The sequence below is a fragment of the Gadus morhua genome, chromosome 21 (assembly GCF_902167405.1).
Source record: "Gadus morhua chromosome 21, gadMor3.0, whole genome shotgun sequence".
Lineage (NCBI taxonomy): Eukaryota > Metazoa > Chordata > Actinopteri > Gadiformes > Gadidae > Gadus > Gadus morhua.
This window is the reverse complement of record NC_044068.1, coordinates 16,531,201-16,545,709: the sequence shown is the minus strand read 5'-3', so window position 1 is coordinate 16,545,709 and position 14,509 is coordinate 16,531,201.

Genomic DNA, 14,509 nt, shown 5'->3' with positions numbered 1-14,509 from the left:
ACTGTAATTAATGCAAAGAGGCAAACGCGGAGCATTTGAAAAACATTTTTCGCATTTTCAGCTTTGCTCATTTGGTGGGGCGTTTTCCCGGATAAACGGCAACCATTTTTCAGTGTGTGTGTGTGTGTGTGTCTCTCCCCCCCTCTGACTCCCATGCCTATTTATGCCCTCGTTAATTAGAAACGTCTCGTTAGCGGTGTGCCGCCGCACTTAACACACTGTTGCTTTTCACCCCTCGTCTCTTTCATTGTCCAGCTGCAAAGGAGAAAGAAAACCCATCCTTTTCAGTTGTCCTTCCTCTTCTTCAAACTGAAGATGCCCCCCCCCCACCCCCTCCCCTCCCCCCCACCTCGGCTGCCTCTCAAATGGTTTCTGCCCTGAATGGCCGGCTAATTCTGTGGGGGGGGGACGGGGGGACGGGGGACGGGGACGGGGGGACGACGGTATCAAAGGAGAGACTCGCGGGGCCTAGGAGACTGCTGCTCGTTAAAAGAGGAGCCACCTCAGTGTCTGTGACACGGTCCGAGCCATTCAGCCACATGTGGCCCAGGTGCAATGGACAACACACACACACACACACACACACACACACACACACACACACACACACACACACACACACACATGGAAACACATAGAAAGACACGCGCACGGCAAGCGGGAAACAATCAAACAGTACTTGTAATTGCATGCACACATGACAGGCACGGTCTCAAGGGTGATAGTGGGGGTCTGGGTGGGGGTCTGGGTGGGGGTCTGGGTGGGGGTCTGGGTGGGGTTGATAGTGGGGGTCTGGGTGGGGGTGATAGTGGGGGTCTGGGTGGGGGTGATAGTGGGGGTCTGGGTTGGGGTGATAGTGGGGGTCTGGGTGGGGTTGATAGTGGGGGTCTGGGTGGGGGTGATAGTGGGGGTCTGGGTGGGGGTCTGGGTGGGGGTCTGGGTGGGGGCCTGGGTGGGGGTCTGGGCTGGGGTCTGGGTGGGGGTCTGGGTGGGGGTGATAGTGGGGGTCTGGGTGGGGGTCTGGGTGGGGGTCTGGGGGAGGGTCTGGGTGGGGGTCTGGGTGGGGGTGATAGTGGGGGTCTGGGTGGGGGTCTGGGTGGGGGTCTGGGTGAGGGTCTGGGTGGGGGTCTGGGTGGGGGTGATAGTGGGGGTCTGGGTGGGGGTGATAGTGGGGGTCTGGTCGGGGGTCTGGGTGGGGGTGATAGTGGGGGTCTGGGTGGGGGTGATAGTGGGGTCTGGGTGGGGTTGATAGTGGGGGTCTGGGTGGGGGTCTGGGTGGGGTTGATAGTGGGGGTCTGGGTGGGGGTGATAGTGGGGGACTGGTCGGGGGTCTGGGTGGGGGTCTGGGTGGGGTTGATAGTGGGGGTCTGGGTGGGGTTGATAGTGGGGGTCTGGTCGGGGGTGATAGTGGGGGACTGGTCGGGGGTCTGGGTGGGGGTCTGGGTGGGGTTGATAGTGGGGGTCTGGGTGGGGTTGATAGTGGGGGTCTGGGTGGGGTTGATAGTGGGGGTCTGGTCGGGGGTCTGGGTGGGGTTGATAGTGGGGGTCTGGGTGGGGGTGATAGTGGGGGTCTGGGTGGGGGTCTGGGTTGGGGTGTGTATTGGTGACCGGCTGGATCGTCACAACGTGAAGAGCAAAATGAACAGTGATCGACTGACCTATATGAAAACAGTGTGTGTGTGTGTGTGTGTGTGTGTGTGTGTGTGTGTGTGTGTGTGTGTGTGTGTGTGTGTGTGTGTGTGTGTGTGTGTGTGTGTGTGTGTGTGTGTGTTCATGCGTGTGTCCGTGCCTGCATGCTTGCCTAAACTCTTTCTTACTCTTTCTACCTGCAACCAAATCTACCCGTGGGTACAAATAAAGTTACCTTACCTTACCTTACCTTTAAACTGTCAAATAAATTCTGTTTTATTCACAGAAAAATCTGGCAGCTGTGGTTACAGGAAGACTTCTGTAGACAATACAGTAAAATTTTCAACAACTTTACAGAATAACCAGTACATTGTACCATTTATGTCTTAAAGTCTTCAACCATTAAATCCAACCGCTCTTTCTGCAAAAAAAAACATGCTGCTATATAATTAAACTGATTATTTCAGTGAGATTTACTTCCAATTGTTTCTTCTTGTACAATGAGTCGCAATAAATGCAACTGCTGGGATAATTGTCCAGGGAAAAATAGAAACAGTTTATGTACATTACAGGCAGATTGAACACTCCTATTTTAGACGGTTTCATTAAAACTGCACTGCCTTCTTTTTAGATCTTTGACTTTTACCAGTAATGTGAAAAATGTAACCCAGTGGACACAGATGATGCATTAAGAATATTAGAATAGAGAGCATCTGAGGGATTAGTGACCATCATTTTGGAGCTGAAAGAGGAAGGATGAGAGAAAGAGTGGCAAACAAAGAACAATAGCAAGAGAGTAGGAAAGATGGAAAAATAGTTTCCTCCTAAAAATGTCTTAAGGAGATCTTTGTTATGTAAAAAATTTCATATTTTCAACACCCCTTAAGGATTGCTACATTTCCTTATTAGAATAAATAAGACAAATGTACCAATATCTTCAAACAAGCTCTTCGAATTGAGGTACAGGCGTATCAATGAGGAAATTCAAGGACAATAAAACGGTAACAATAGCATTCAAACTAACAATGTTGTCTGCAACTTTGTCTTCCTTTCTAACCTTCAATAACATGTCCGCATTATCTCACAAACCACCATCCAGGCCATCGCCCTTCCAATTCATGGACTTGGTCGTTTTCCTCTCTCCAATGACATCAGTTCTTCTGGGAACTTATCCCAGAAATCATAAAGGTATCCACCCAGTCTATATCAGGGTCTTGGCAGATGCTCGAAAAGTTTGAGGATGAATTGACGGTGCCCCAACTCTGAGAGTAACTTGGCTTCCTCAATAAACTGAATATCCTCATATGTCTAAACCCCAAGGGATTGCAAGGTAAGGTCTCTTCTAGAGTATCCTTTGTCATCTCTGGAATGTCAGGCAAGACCCCAGCGATGGCGGTAGAAATATTTGCTCCAAGTTAGTCATTTCTTGAATCAAGGAAGAATGACACGTTTTGAGAATGGAATGAGACAAAAAAATGAAAACAACAGAAACAGCCCATTTATTTGAAGAGACAGAGCTCAGCTATCTATCTAATATCTGTCTATTTTCAGAATGTATTTCAGAAAAATATTTTCCCTTTCAAATGTCCTTAAGGTACTTTAAAAACAGCTATGGAACAGATTATCCATTTGGAAGACCTACCAGTCATCTTATTTGTAAATATCTTCAAATTAAAATAGAAACTTGACTATACACACATTAGAAAATCATAATGATGATATTTCCCGCTGGCCAAATAACCTTTTTGTCAATGTCGTAATTTTTATTGACCATGCTGTAAATGGGTCATGCATCTGTTCACAATGTAAACAACATACTCCATGTTCACTGCAATCATCTTCACTTGCCAAGCAAATTTGATTTGGTACAGTGAAAATAAATAGTAAAGAAATGGGCTGTATTAAAAAAATCGACCATACAAAAAATGATATTACAAGAAAAACATCATTTGTATGATTTAATTTAAAATGTATTGTATTGCTTTTCATATGCAGTGTTTTTATTTGTATATTTTTTTCCGTGTTTAAATTTCAGTAACCTGTTAATTTGACAAAGAAGTAGGATTCATTTTACATATTCCTACTTTGAATTGAACATTTAATTACTGTTTAACTGTTAAACTTATTTTCTATTTTTTGCAACAAAATTGTATAGCATCTCACTATTAATTGTTTGCATTTCGTTCATGTGTGAGTGTGTGCACATGCATGTAATTGTGCCTACCTGTGTGTGTGTGTGTGTGTGTGTGTGTGTGTGTGTGTGTGTGTGTGTGTGTGTGTGTGTGTGTGTGTGTGTGTGTGTGTGTGTGTGTGTGTGTGTGTGTGTGTGTGTGTGTGTGTGTGTGTGTGTGTGTGTGTGTGTGTGGCAAGAGGGTCTCACTTGCACATTGGTTCTGAGGCCAAGATGCCTTGTGTCCGGGGAACTAAAGGGCCAGCATTAACGATGACATGCTCAACAAAGGAGTGACTTTGTGTGTGTTTGAGAGTGTGTGTGTGTGTGTGTGTGTGTGTGTGTGTGTGTGTGTGTGTGTGTGTGTGTGTGTGTGTGTGTGAGAGTGTGTGTGTGTGTGTGTGTGTGTGTGTGTGTGTGTGTGTGTGTGTGTGTGTGTGTGTGTGTGTGTGTGTGTGTGTGTGTGTGTGTAAGTGTGTGTGTGTGTGTGTGTGTGTGTGTGTGTGTGTGTGTGTGTGTGTTTGTTTAGCTCACACACATGTGTCTTTCTCTGTGTTGGTGTGTTAGAATTTATATGTGCATGCACTCCTATTACAGAGACCCAGTCAGGCACAAAAGTGAGGATGACTGGATGTCGTGAAAAAAGGAGAGAGAGAGAGAGAGAGAGAGAGAGAGAGAGAGAGAGAGAGAGAGAGAGAGAGAGAGAGAGAGAGAGAGAGAGAGAGAGAGAGAGAGAGAGAGAGAGAGAGAGATGTGGATGAGTGACAGGTGGATGGTTTCATGGATGAAAGGGATGCTGGGGGGTTGGATGGACATTGATGAACGAAGGACACATGGATATGGTGCATGGGGTGGATGAGAGGCACGTTGAAGTTGCGAAACAATAATGGATCAGAGGAAGGAGAGAAGTGTTAGATGACGAATGGCTATGAGGACGGACGGATGATGCAAGGATGAATGGACAATGGATTAAAGATGGAATGATGCTAGATAGATGGATGATTGATGGATGATAATGGACAGGACGATGGGGGGATGGATGGTAGGATTGGTGAATGGCAGGAGCAAACCACAGACGGGTTGGTTGGACAGGGCTTCTTTCTGGCAGTCTCCAGGCAACTCACAATAGAAGGTCAGAGAAGGGGAAGAGATGAGGGAAAGGACAATGCACCAAAACACCGAACACCGTCTAATTCAGGTACAAACCTCCCAGGAGATAATTCAAGGTAGACTCACGGAGGACTACTGGACATAAAGATAAAGCACTCACTGCACACATCTTTTATTCATCATCTATCCGTCCCTGTGTACCCCGTAGGGAAACTAACATGATTGACACACCTGGACAACAATGTACATGATACATTGCACGTACATTATCTAAATCCTTGGGAGAGAGTAGTGGAATTGAATTACCCTGGCATTAATATCAATCAAAAGTAATCTTCATATCAGACAAGATTTAGCATTTACATTATAACAATATCTTCATTGCCATCATATTTAATTTCCCATGCATATCTGCATTCAATCAGGGTCTAAATCGACCGTGTTTTCTGTCATTTTTGATGACTGGGACCTGAAGGAATGCCATGTTTTCTCTCACAGGTTTTTGAGCATTTAATTATACAAAAGCTTTTCTCAGCAAAATTGAAGAATGTTAATGTCCTATCTATTGGTTTTTTTTCGTTTAATTCTCAGCGTGGAAAGAAGTGAAAAACAGTTTTTTGATTAGTTATTTTTGGTGTTTTCTTCACCAAAACTCCAATGCACACTGTGTCTGTGAATGACAACTAGTGTGCACTCGATGAGAAGACATGCCTGTTGCTGTTCAAGGCCCACCAACGCAAAATCGTGCTTGTTTCCGCCCGTCTTCTTAATCTTCTTCTTTCCTTCTTTCAATGAATGGGTTTAATAAAAGAAAAAATGTTTGTGTAGGGTTAGCTTTGTGAGTAATTGAATTCCTGGGAAAGGGCCTGTGAGCTGTAAGCACAGTGGTCAGAGAATTCTGACGCTCTCTCCACCAGTCTTTCATTCTCGGACCAATCTTTCAATCTTTCATTCTTGAGATTACATAGGTTTATTCAGTCATAAACGTGGCCGAATTGTCATGCGACAAAAAAGGATAAGCAGTTCTGCCGGTGAGAATACCCACAGTCAGAGAGTGGTGCCCTGTCAGAAGCAAGCATTTTAGTGAATCAATTGACAAATAACAAGCTAACTCAGAGTTAGTGGCCACGTTGTCCTTGAACGACATGATTGATGGTTTGTACATTCGGTCACAGGCCTTCATAAGGATCTGAATAGACATATGGAAATTGTCATGGGACTTGGGAGAAAGTAAATCACACCCAGGCCGATACAACAAGTGTCCCCCAACACCTCGGTATTGGGGAAGACGCGGTTGCAACTAATCGCTTGAAGATCAAGACCAAAGGAACCAGGTGCGGATCACATTCCTGCCAATAGAGAAGGGAGAAATGAAATCGCCACTAAGCAAGTCATTGATAGCCTAGTGGAGTCCATCACTTGGCACCTCAAAGATCCAGATTAAATATGCCCACATATGATGTAACCCGAAGAATAATGGTGATGGCCAAACTACCAGGATGTTCAAGGTGCAGGACTGAAACGCAACCCTGCCACGGGCCGCAAAGCAAAGGAGAACCACGTCTGTGGTTCCACCAGTAGGTGGATACACCACCTACTGGTCTGCTTCTTCTTCTGTCGTTTGTCCCTAGACCTTCAATTCTGTTGAGGCGGGTAGGTCGTGGATGTAGATGTTGAACATCATAGGTGCCGGCCCTGAGCCTTGTGGGACACCGTTTTTGAGCATTCTCACTCTACTGCTTTGGCCATTGCTGGTGTGTAGCCAGAAGCTGTGGTTGCTCAGCATCTCCATTATGAAGCTCACAATGTGCTTGTTCGGGATGGTTTCCAGAAGCTTCATGTGTAGTCCGCGCAGCCAGACAGTGTCATATGCGGCTGTGAAGGTCCAGGAAAACGGTGCCGGCCTTCTCTCCTGACTGAAAGCTGTCCTCTATGTCTTGGCATAGAAGGGTCACCTGGTCTGTTGTTGACATACCGCTTCGAAAGCCAGCTTGCTCTTTGGGAAGCTGGGGGTCGATCACATGGTTGAGACGCGCCAGGATAAGACGTTTGAGGAGCTTGTATGGGACCCAGAGCAGTGAGATGGGCCGGTATCCCTTGGGGTCGCCATTTGGCTTGTTTGGCTTGTGAAGGGCGATCACCTTGGCTCGGCGCCAGATCTTTGGCAGCTTTAAATGTTGGAGACATGTAGAGAGGAAGGCACACAGCCATTCGGTTGCCTTCTTGCCTTGGTGTTTAATGTACTCCGGGTGGATGATGTCAACACCTGGTGCCTTACCAGTCTTCAAGCGTTGGGTGGCCTGTTCAATTTCTGGTGCTGTGAAATCAGTGAATAGGTTGGAATTGCATCCTTGGGCCCTGGACAGCACGTGGACTCTTGCCGATGTTTTTCTGGCGAAGTCCTTGTCTGCATTTGTGAAGCGGCCATTACTCTGCAGGAGTGACGCGATGGAGTTTGCGGTGATGGGGCACTGTACTGGGGTTATTCATGGTCTGCCACGCCCAACGGCTGGAGTTTGTGAAGTCAATTGATTCCACAGTCTCTGGCCATCGTTGCCTCCGTTTCTCGTTAAGCCTGCAAAATAGATTGTCAGCTGCTTTCTGCATGGGAGCGAAGCAGGTCTTCACATTCAACATCCCAGCAGGGAACGTAGGCTTGCAGCATCTTGCAGTACGAGTTGTAGTCATCGTTTAGGTTGTTATAGCATTGAGTGGCAGGCCAGCAGCTGCCTTGTTCACTAGTGTGGTGAAGCCTGCCTAGTTTGCTTTGCGGAAGCAAAGCAAACTAGCATCCCTCCCTTGTACTGGTTGGACCAGGGATGGGATGGTGATGAGCGACGGTCGATGGTGTGACCGGGGGAACATGTCAGGGATGTGTCTGACAGGGAATGGCTGGTTGTTGTGCCATTTTGCAAATGCCAGATCTGGATTGGTGGTGCTGTTCCATTGTGCAGAGTAGAAAGTGTGCGGCTCCTTGGGATCGTATAGGAGTGTCGCCTCAGCAGTAGAGGCCAAGTCTACCAGGAAGTCGCCATCAGTGCTGGAGCTACTGTAGCCCCAATCTGTATGATGACTATTGAAGTCTCCAGTGTACACGGCGGGGGCTGGCAGCGATGATGGGCTTTGTCTGCTTGGGGGTGGCTTGTAGATGTTGTCGATGGTTGTTTCTTGCACTTTCGTTGGGATCCATTCTACCTCTGCCCTTTCTGAAGATTTTCTTATAGCTGACCAGGTCATATCATTGCGGACAAACGTGGCCATGCCATGGTGTTTATTGGCAATGTATCTGGCCAGGCTATAGCCACGGACCTTCAAAATGTTCTTGCTTTCAGCATGGGCAGTAGAATCAACATCACGTTGTTTTTGTTGGCTATTTGTTCAAGGACGTTGGTCTTGGCGATGGTGAGGCCTTCAACGTTAAGCTGAAGTAGCTCTAACGCAAGCGCTGCGGTCTGTGGACGTTGTGAAGACATTGGTTTCACTTCGGAGCATGCAACCTTGCAACTACTCTTAGCTACTTGTAGGGGAGGCCACGTAGAGGCTGTCTTCTTCTCCCCCTACTGGTCTGCGACAGTCTGCTACTAGAATTTCAAGAGAATACAAAGAAAATGCCTTCTAAAAGAATATGCATACTTCTAATTTAAGTGGCATCAAAAGATGGATGGCGCCTCCCAAGGTTCAAATGGGACGTTATTTTTTTGTATAAACGCCATTGTGTCCACCATAAGTGGTTCAAGCACAAAAAATAAAGAAAACCCGACCAATGGCAGCTGGTGTCCCCAAGGTGTGTACTCCCTTCAGGGACTACTCTTTCATTCTCCAGGGGGTACGGGGGTTGGGGGACTGTACTCACATGCAAAATATTCAAATCAGACTCATTCAATACTGCGGCCCATGATTCAGAAAAATAACCAGGCTTATGTGGATCATGTGAGCTTGGTATCTCTTTTAAAACATTTAAATTATTGATTTTAGAAGGTTTAAGAGTCAAAATCCACCACATTGTTATAACCTGTACGGGGATCTTAACATAAGGGAATCCCAAAGTCAAAGAGTTTCTTGAATTCTGTGATAAGATTCTGAGAACTTGATCTGTTCAGCTGTTCGCACCTCCAGAAGAGGCCTGCTCCTGGAGGTAATTACTAACGAGTCATGACTATCTTCCTTATAGTCATAATGTTTTAGTGTTAGGCTGCTGAACCTAACTGTAGAGATGATTTTGAGAGTTGTAAGGAGAGCGGTAGAGAAAAGAGCAAGATTTTTAAACCAAACAACCCCAAAGAACCTCCTCTCCCGCTCACCTCTCCCTCCCTCCCTCCCTCCCTCCCTCCCTCCCGCCCTCCCTCCCGTCTTCTGATCCGACCTGAGACACCCTTGACCCTGATCTCTGGCAGCACGGGATCACTTGAGTTGCAGAATTACTGCCTGTAGTATAAATCCGCTGACATCATTTGTGTTTCATTGGGTTGTGGCCAGGCTATTGGGGCCGATTATTATTCGGAAATGATCAGATTTGCCTTTCTGTTTCCATCCATGGTATTTAGTGTTTGAACTAAACTATACAAAAGCTATTAACATAAATGAGAAAACTATATATAGGGGTAAGCTTCTGTCTATAGGTGAACCTGTGTTTGTGTATATATATTTCCAGGTTTATGGGTATATGCTAGGATAACCCCATGCACTGACTGAACTGATGGGGTTATTGTTAATTCAAGTCTCTACTCTCTTCCTCCAATGTCCTCTATTTTTTATCAGACACAATCTATTTCGGTTCACTTTCTTCATAGCTTCTGAAATAACCAATTCTGTTAAAAAATAGAAGAAACAAAAGGAAAGAAAAAATAAATAAGGAAAACTTGAAGGATTTGAACAGCCCACAGAAATAGACAAAATGAATCTGTGCTCTGATCATTCAGTGCCTCTCAATCGACCGTCAGCATTGAGAATCCCAATCCTCTGATTTGAGTTGAAGGGCAAAGTACTTTCAGTTAAGCCTTCTTTTGAAAGCCATATACTGTGTTTAAAAAAGATATGAAAACATCAGAGAGAATGTGTGTGTGTGTGTGCTTGTGTGTTAATGTGGGTGTGAGTGTGTGTGTGTGCGTGTGTGTGTGTGTGTGTGTGTGTGTGTGCGTGTGTGTGTGTGTGTCAGCGAGGACAAAAAACAGGGTTAAGAGAATAGCGTTTACTTCTCACCCAAACATCAAGGTTATGATACAGAACCTTTGTGTGTCAATGGTGACCTTAATAGTGTATAGAGTCCCCTTACCTGTATTTATTAATTCCACAAATTCATTTGGATTTCTGAAGAAGACCGAAGTTTATAAGCAAACCTTATATATAATGTAATGAGATTGGATTATGGAACCATGCAAATTCTTTAACTGTTCAAATGATATTGCATTTATTTTGACGTCCTATAACAGGGAAGTAAAACCTGGGATCCATCATTCCAAAAGCTCTTCCCAGGATCACACAATAGCCTCCTGAGCATTTTGAACTCAATATTTGAATCATTGGCAAATAGATCAGTATCACCGGTGGACAGGTCAAGAGCATTTCCTCAAGTCATCGTGTTTTGATAATTACTTTATTTTAAAATTTGATTGTCATTAAATACGCTTTACCTCAAGTATGACTACTAGACTTTGATTACATTATGGTTTTTTTCACGTCCAATTTATTTGTCAGGGACAGTACATTCACAGTAAATATTTTTAGAACATACAAGAGGCTAACGGACATCCGCAGGTCAACGACATAGCATTTACAACAAAGTCAAAAATGAACAACGAAAAACAGTACATTATTTTAGGAAATAACTGCAGTACAGCATCATTAAAAATAAGTTGCAAATTGCATCAGTAAATGCAATGTCCAATCGAAAAGATTGAGGTGATACACCCAGGAGCTGGGTATGGGTACAGCCCTGTTGTTTCCAGAGAGATGTATGAGTCAAATATCATACTCTTGATCGTTTTTCTGTGAGAGGCAGGAAGAGGTAGAAACCTTGAGAGGGAGTCACAGAGAATGGTCAAATCGATAAGAACGGTTTCTATTGGTCAAGATTTGCGAGCACAGCCCATTCAATACAGTTGTTCCATTTTATGTGTATATCAACGTAGACAGGGTGAATCATATCACTTTTTGAAATATTTCAGTTATCATGATATATGTTCCTGTCTATTTGTTTCCACATGAAACAATATGTGTTCATGCAGCAGAACATTCTAAGTGATCGGCTGTCACATTGTGATTTTTGTATTTAGCTTTGTTTGCATCATTCATTTCACAAAAAGGAAATTTATTAAAAGTCTACAGAGTGATACCTCTGCGGTGATCGATAAGCATAGCAGCATGTCACCTTAAAGGGATGTCTCTCTCTCTTTCTTTCTCTGTCTCTTTCTCTCTCTATTTCTCTGTGCTTCTCTCTCTCCATAAAAATGTGTCTATATGTGGCCGAGGATTCTAGGAGGAAATCTTTGAACTTCCTAATTTGTGAATCAATATTGGCATTATATAAAAGCGGGAAAAATAAAGTTTAGAATGATCAGAATCAGAAGTCTCTTTATTTGTTGCTTTTCTAAAAGCCAAAAAGAGAATGGTTATATATTTAAATTTTACAAAATATTCAGTTCACACCACCATGGTGCTACAATGAGAACACACGTCGCTAATGACAATTTAACCTTCAGCAGAACCTTTGCTTGAAAAGCCATAAATTGTTTTGTTGAGACTCAATACCAATGTTTTATGACGTATCAACTATTTGTATTTTATTTGTATCTATTGAATTATTCATTGACGTTCCCTCTTACCTAAATTGATGATGATCGGTAATAGATACAGAAAGGAAGATCCATCCATCCTCTTTACAGCTCCTGTTGATGCTTTGCCCTGTTGCTCAAGCCCTCTGGGCTTTGTGTCACAGCAACATAAAGCCGCCTTTCACATCAAAGGATACGGTTTAATATACCCACATTATCGAAGGCACATTTTACTACTATTACTGTGTGTGTGTGTGTGTGTGTTCGTGCGTGTGTGTGTGTTCTTCTGTCTGTGCGTGTGTGTGTGTGTATTTTTGTGTGTTTATGTATGTGCCTGTGTTTTGGCGTGTTAGATTGCCAGTCTTTAACCTGAATGGAACCAACTCAAAAATGCACTTTATGAGAAACTCCTCACCTCTTACCATTCGATTATGCTGGACTCAGAGAACCTTTCAGTTTTATAACAGCCGGTAGGTTTCATGTATTCCGTCCAATTGCATCTGAAGATATAATAGAGGGGTGGACATAACATGACATATTCTGCCAACTCAATCAAAAGGCGGAAAAAGGCAAAGTAGCTTATAAAGCAAAGTGTCTCCCATGATCAAAAATTAATCCTTAACTTCAATGGATTTCTATGAAATAGCTATTGATGTGTGTCTACAGCCATAATTAGGAGTTTTATTGATGGCGCCAAGGTGAATCCAGTCAGAGGAGTGTCAAGAGAGTGTCAAGGAGAGCCAAAGCCACTGCGTTATGCTATCGATTTTCTATTGCTGTGAGGTTGAATAGGCAGTGTCTTTCATCCACTAGTTATTGTGTTTATGCATGATTGTATCGTCCTTCACGTGTGTGTGTGTGTGTGTGTGTGTGTGTGTGTGTGTGTGTGTGTGTGTGTGTGTGTATGTGTGTGTGTGTATCTGTGTGTGTGTGTGTGTGTGTCAGTGTCTGTGTATGTGTTTCTACAGAAAATGTCTCAGTGTTCAAGAGCATATTCATCAATCCAGCAATGCATTTTGGTAGACTCATGGTATACAATTGACACATACACACACACGCACACACACACACACACACACACACACACACACACACACACACACACACACACACACACACACACACACACACACACACACAAACATGTTATAAAATTATCCATTTCCATTATTGTTTTTAACTTTTATTAACATATATTAGAAGTGTTTTCTACACTCAGAACTAAATTGTTAATCAAATTGCCTTGATCTAGACCTATTGGAAACAAGAGTGTGCCATGTTTTACTATTTTGTCATAGAATTCTTTATGATTTCTTAGAATGATTTGTTTCGAGGGCAACTTAATCAGAGACCTTAGCCCATCTAAAGATTATTTTTAAGTGATAAGTTATCAACCTCTAAACACACACACACACACACACACACACACACACACACACACACACACACACACACACACACACACACACACACACACACACACACACACACACACACACAGAAACACACACAAATACACACATACAAATGCACTGAAAAATTGCAAATCAAAAAAAAAGCTCAGAGTGGAGGAGGCCTCGGGAAAGACCCAGGACTAGGTGGAGGCATTATATCTCCACACTGGCATGGGAATGCCTCAGGATCCCCTGTCATAGCTGGTCAATGCGGTCCAGGAAAGGGAAGTCTGGGGTCCCCTGCTAAAGCTGCTTCCCCCGCGACCCCATGGTTGAAGATGAATGAATGAATGTAAAAAAGGTTCTGCAGGTCCAACATCTCCTTTGTGAGTTGGATGGCTCCGGTTTAGCCCCTTTAAGTGGTCTGCAGTTGGTCCCAACAACATGGAAGTCAAGTTCCATCATAAACCTGTTGAAGATTTGTCACTTCAATTTCATATAGCCCTTAATCACAGGTAGAGTCTCAAAGGGCTTACCAGGCCCTACATTTATGACACCCCACTAAATAGGCCCCCAGAGGACAAGAAAAACTAATAATTTAGTGACTCCACAAACACGAGTCAATATAATCAGATGCTCCATGGCACAAAATACCAACCAAACACAAATAAATATACCCAACGTATAGATGTAGGCTACACACACACGCACACACACAGACACGTACACAAACACAGGCGCTTACAGGCACTTGTGCCAGTACACAAACATGCACACACTGGCACACACACACACACACACACACACACACACACACACACACACACACACACACACACACACACACACACACACACACACACACACACACACACACACACACACAAACACACACCCCCCAGCTGCTAGAGTGGACAGTGTTGAAGTTATAGGCCTGTGTGTGCCAGGATGTGCGACAAGCTTCCCACAGTTATTTATCGCCAGAGGGAGGAATGCCGCGATGGTCGGCGCAGCCCCCACCCACTGCGTTGTTCAGCACACACACGTGGAATACCAGGACACTGCGATTACCAATGCACCGCTGGACATGCGCTTTGTCTATAGGTAGATCGATAGATAGGGCCTTGATAGACAGATAGACACACACACACACACACACACACACACACACACACACACACACACACACACACACACACACACACACACACACACACACACACACAAACATGTTATAAAATTATCCATTTCCATTCTTGTTTTTAACTTTTATTAACATATATTAGAAGTGTTTTCTACACTCAGAACTAAATTGTTAATCAAATTGCCTTGATCTAGACCTATTGGAAACAAGAGTGTGCCATGTTTTACTATTTTGTCATAGAATTCTTTATGATTTCTTAGAATGATTTGTTTCGAGGGCAACTTAATCAGAG